Genomic DNA, 6,000 nt, shown 5'->3' with positions numbered 1-6,000 from the left:
AGCCCGACTCACGTGGCGGAGGCAAGCTGCGCCTGAAAAGCAACAACGTGTTAAAATGGAGGAAAGGATCTGATTGCGGTGTTTGTACCTGCTATCCTCCAGTCCTTTCTCCTAATGGAAGACCAATTTTAAAGGCTGACTCTATTCATTTGAGAAAATATACTGTAACCATCGAGTTGAGAGAGAGCAAGTGCTTGCACAACCGTGCATAAAATGACTGAAATTGTTTTTTTTTTTTTTTGCTTTCATTTCAAATTGCATTCTGCAAATGGCCATATTCATCTGTTTGATTTTATTTTTTGTTACCCTTGATGTAACGTTAAAGGAAAAACATCTTATCTGCCCACGGTACCGGCAGGAAAACAAGCGAGATGACCTGATGTCATGGGGGAACACGTCTGCGGTCCTGAGAACAGCTGAAATAAATGCCACGCCAGTGCATTGCTGCATTGGCTTCCAAATTAATAGCCAATCTCGGTGCATTTCCATTTGTACACAGCTTGTATTGTTAGACACATATTTACATTGTCGTCATTGAAATCAAAGAGAAGCGAGTCGGCGCGTTTGCATCCAATCAGATGTTTGATGCAATCTGTGTCCCGCTGCTCTGTGAAGGAACCTGCCGTATAACGTTTAGAGATTAGATCAGTGTCACACTGAGCTGCGCTGAACTCAGCAGCAGGCGAATCAAGGAGAGGAATTAGCATTTAAAATACAACGCGCTTCAGCTGAATAATTATTATGTCAGACTACAGGATGTGCAGATTGTGGGAGCACAAGCGCCTGTTTTAGACATGACTGAATGAGGCTTCTCAGAGAGCTCAAAAACATACATGAGCCTATACAATTTTTGTTTTGTTTTATTTTCAGAAAGTTTATAATTAAATTGAATACATTTTACAAAAAAATAAATAAAATATATATATATATATATATATATATATATATATATATATATATATATATATATGAATTAAAATATAATTCTTTATATTTATTTTTTTATTATACTATATATATATATATATATATATATATATATATATATATATATATATATATATATATATATTTATGGTTATGCTTTATTTACTTTATTGTATTATTTTATTCTATTTAAAAATTATGAAAATCAAAATATAGTTTAAAATTGCATTTAATTACTGTATATTTGAAATTAGCTGCAATGGTTATTTAAAAATGTTAAATATTGGTTAAAATATATTATTTCTGCTGCTATTCTATATCAAGTATCGTTCATTTTTATGGTATTGTATTGATGTTCGTAGTATCGAAATTCCATTATCATGATGACCCTGATCTATATTGACTCTATTAAGGTATCGTATCGAAGTTCGTATTATTGAAATCCCAGTATTATGATAACGCTCTTCTATATTGTGTATTGATACTTTAAGATATGGTATCAAAATTCCAGTATCGTGACAACAGTATTCTATATCGACTATCAAGATTTGAATATATTTGACTAGGAAATTAAAGAGCTGCAATAAAGAGATCTTGAATAAAGATCAGTTAAATATATATGGTATGCTTATGATTTATTTATTTATTTAATTTTATTTTATTCTATTTCAAAAGAAGAAGTTCAAATCAGGAGAAATTATGAAAATCAAAACATAGTTAAGAATTTGATTTAAATACTGCATATTTTATAATTAAAAACTGGTTAAAATATATTATTATGACGCTATTTTATAGTGTAACGCCACAGCAGCAGAGGGAGCCCTCGCCCAACTACTGACTCATCTCCGCTCCCTTTGCAGTCACTTCCTGTTTGTGCTGTATTTCGGCAAGAGCTCAGGCCATGCTTCTTTTCAAAGTATTTCCAGTCTACCTGCATTACCAAGCGTTTTTCCAAGAGCCTTTCATGACTGCCTGCCTGTGTATGACCCTGCCTGCCTTGATCAAGTACGTTATCTGTCTTTGCCCTCTTGCTCTGTTTTGGACTGCTTATTGTTGCCTTGAACTTTTGCCTGCCTTCTCACCATGTCTTCTGGATTTGCCCATGTGTATCTTGATCTGTTTTGGACGGATAGTTGTTATGCTAAACCTCTGCCTGCACTCTCACTACGATGTCTGGATTTGCCCTTGTGTTTGTTGACTGGATTGGACTGCTTTAATACAACTTCTGCATATGGATTCTAATACTCAGACCCTCTGTTACATAAATCAAGTACCAATAACCATTTTTATGGTATTGCATTAAAGTTTGTAGTGTTGACATTCCAGTATCTTGAAGACCCTTTTCTATATTGAGTATTAATATTTTTAAGGTGTAAAATTGAAGTTCATATTAACAAAATCTCAGTATCACAATGATGCTATTCTATATCAAGTATCAATCATTTTTAAGGTATTGTATCGAAATTCCAGTGTCATGATGACCCTATTCTATATTGAGTATAAATATTTTTTTAAAGGCAAGGTGTATTAAATCGTATCAAAGTTCATAATATCAAAATTCAAGTGTCATGACAACATTATTCTATCTTGAGTATCAATATTTTTTAAGGTATCGCATCAAAGTTTATAGTGTCAAAATTCCAGTGTCACGGCGGTCTTATTGTATAATGACTATTAATAATTTAAAGGTATCATATCAAAGTTCACAGTATCAAAATTCAAGTATCATGACAACATTATTATATTTTGAGTATCAATGTTTTTAAGGTATCGTATTGTATTGAAGTTCATAGTGTTAAAATCCCAGTACTATGATAACACTATTCTACAGTATATCATGTATCGATACTTTAAGGTCTCGTATCAAAGTTTGTAGTACCAAAATTCCAGTATCATCACAACAGTATTCTATTTCAAATATAAATATTTTGATATTATACTATGATAACACTATTCTACAGTATATCATGTATCAATACTTTAAGGTATTGTATCAAAGATCGTAGTATCAAAATTCCACTATCATGATGAACTCATTCTATATTAACTATCAGTATCTTTAAGGTATCGTATTATTTGTTGAATTTCATAGTATTGAAATCCCAGTATTATGATAACACTATTCTATATTGTAAATCATAACTTTAAGGTATCATATTAAAGTTCGTGGTATCAAAAGCCCATTATCATGACAACAATATTCTATTTCGAATAAAATTTATTTTTTAAAGTATCGTATCTAAGTGTCTAGTATCAAAATTGCAGTATCATGACAACCCTATTCTAAATTGAGCATCAGTATTTTCAGGGTATCATACAGTATATATTTTTTTATTTTGTAGTATTGAAATCCCAGTATTATGATAACACTATTCTATATCATGTATCGCTACTTTAAGGTATCGTATCAAAGTTCGTAGTACTAAATTTTCCAGTATCATGACAGCAGTATTCTATATTGAAAATAAATAATTTTTAAAGTATTGTATCTAAGTTCGTAGTATCAAAATTTCAGTATCACGACGACACTGTTCTATATTGAGTATCAGTATTTTAAGGTATATTGTATTGAAGTTTGTAGTATTGAAATGCCAGTATTATGATAACACTATTTTATTTAGTGTATCGATACTTTATGGTATCGTATCAAAGTTTGTGCTATCAAAATTCCAGTATCATGACAACCCTATTCTATATTGAATATCAGTATTTTTAGGGTATCATATTTTTTTGAAGTTCGTTGTATTTTAATGCCAGTATTATGATAACACTATTCTATTTCATGTATCGATACTTTAAGGTATCGTATCAAAGTTTGTTGTATCAAAATCCCAGTATTATGACAACCCTATTCAATCAAATATCAATACTTTTTTAAGTATCATATCTAAGTTCGTAGTCTCAAAATTCCAGTATCATGACGACACCATTCTGAAAAGTGAGAATACCTGAGAAGAGGCACTCAATGAGCGTTTGACTCCTGTCAGCGGATTTGACCTCAAGACGGGTCGACTGTTTTCCCAATGACACGCTTTTTTCAGGACAACCGGCAGAGTTACTGAAAATGTCACACCATATTTTGCTGTTTCTGGTTTTGACGAAATGTCTTTTGTTGCTCAGAGTCCTTTCTCAGAGGTGTTGACATGCACTGATATGAAATGCAGAAGCAGAAGGAAGGTGGAAATGGTTGTTGCTGAACTGTTTGTATAGCAGACCTCTGGTTTTGGCACCCCAGTGTCTGATCTGAAATATTAAAAGCTCCCATAGACTAAAATATTTTATTCTAACTCTTCTGCTATATTTCAGGCTTTATTATTATCAATGCTTGAATTTAGGCATTTTAGTTAGTACATTAAATTGATGAGTAAGTAAATAAACATTAGTTAGTTCGCTTTAATAGCCAGTTTTATTTTAGTAACTAGTTTTTTTATAAGTAAAACTGTATTAATTTTGTTTTTGCATATATACTGTATATGAACAATATCACATGAGTAGCAGTGCAATATGGCTGTAAAAAGGCACTGGTGTGAGGTGTACGTTGACTCGAGGCTGCAGGCTAATTGCCTTAGTCCCCCCTTCCAGTGACAATAAACAGCCATATCGCACTGCTACGAGTGTGATATTGCATTTATACAACAGTTCGATGGCATAATTATAGTTATAAAAAAGAAAATCAAATACGGAGTGTCTCAAAAACCCTTTTGTATGAGGAACTACTTTCTTCTGCCATTTATACACATCTGAAGCTGATGGCCAGAACAGCAGAAGCCGTTGCTCATTCAACAACGTCACTTTAGAGCTAGTATTTGGATGATTCTCTAGCGTAATGTCTACAGTTATGACAAAACAGGTGATTTTACTCACATTTTAGGATTATAAGGCTTAATGGCATGAAATTCCTCCAGTCTGCAGAGATTTTCTAGTATTTCTCTGTTGCAATTGGGATATTACAATAATTGACCCAAAAAAAAAAAAAGCCAAAGCAAAGCAAACACTACCAGATTACTATGGTATAAAGACAGTACAAAAAAACAACAAGCAAGAAAAGACAGACTTAGAATGTCACTTACCTGGGGTCCGTTCTTCGTACGTGGATTACTCGGTTAGCTGGATTTGGATGTTGACGATTTGACACGATCCAGGATCGTTTCGTTCTTCAAAGCTGATCCGAGAGTTGTTGTCATAGCAACAGTTCTGCTAGGTCAAACCTGATCGGGAGCAGGTTCAAGTCATATAAACAGGATTAGATCGGCTTAGTTCAAGCAAAGATAATGCAGAAAGTATGTTCCGAATTCTGATATTTTCTTACAGTAGTAGTTATATACACTTGGGAAAATGGTAAATTTTTTAAACTATATATATAAAGTTATAGTCATTAATAAAATAAATTAAGTTATACATATTAATAAAACGTATGCAATCTGCACCCTCGAATTGAAAGTACAAAGACTGCCACCTGGTGGTGCAAAGAAAAAACTTATTGATATGAACTTTTTAGATGGCTTTAGTACAAATTGTGTATAATAGAAATGCACAATATGTGACTTTTTTTTAAAGCAATAATACATTTATGCAGTCATAAACATGTTTTGATAGTTAATATGCCGGTGATTTGATGCTTCACAAAAGTTGCAGACACCTTTACCAATATGAAAATGCTTTTGTAAACAACCAGTTATTCTTTACATCGATTAAAAAACGGCTACTATAATAAAGAAAATCTTTTTTAAATGTAGAACTAAATACATTGATTTGCATTGAAATACATGATGAATACTCTTGACACATGAACGTGGAAAGCCTGCAGCTCACAACAAATGTGGAAGGTTGTTGCATGTCAAGCCGTTTACTGCTAATTTGATGTAATTTTGCTCACATGGATAATTGAATATTAATTAGATGATGTCATTACGCTGCTGTGCCGTCAGCCAATCGTTGCATTGCTGATCATGATTTCGAGGGTCGATAGATCTGTCCTTCACAACACACGCATCGATCTCAGATCAGTTCATCCAGAAATTCTAATCTGATTCGCGAACTCGTTTGAAGAACCAAATTAGCGAGAGATCAGTT

At 32.8% G+C, this 6,000-nt stretch overlaps 1 long non-coding RNA gene across 1 annotated transcript in view; it reads left to right on the top strand.

Moving 5' to 3' along the window:
• The first annotated feature begins 1,789 nt into the window (after positions 1–1,789).
• LOC141380898 (uncharacterized) overlaps positions 1,790–6,000 on the top strand; it is a 40,248-nt gene continuing 36,037 nt past the window's right edge. The window contains exon 1 of the long non-coding RNA XR_012400261.1: positions 1,790–1,932. This is a non-coding gene — a long non-coding RNA (uncharacterized lncRNA). The remainder of the gene's footprint in view (positions 1,933–6,000) is intronic.

The sequence above is a fragment of the Danio rerio genome, chromosome 25 (genome assembly GCF_049306965.1).
Source record: "Danio rerio strain Tuebingen ecotype United States chromosome 25, GRCz12tu, whole genome shotgun sequence".
Lineage (NCBI taxonomy): Eukaryota > Metazoa > Chordata > Actinopteri > Cypriniformes > Danionidae > Danio > Danio rerio.
The sequence above is the reverse complement of the archived record's forward strand: the minus strand, read 5'-3'. Positions and strand labels throughout refer to the sequence as shown.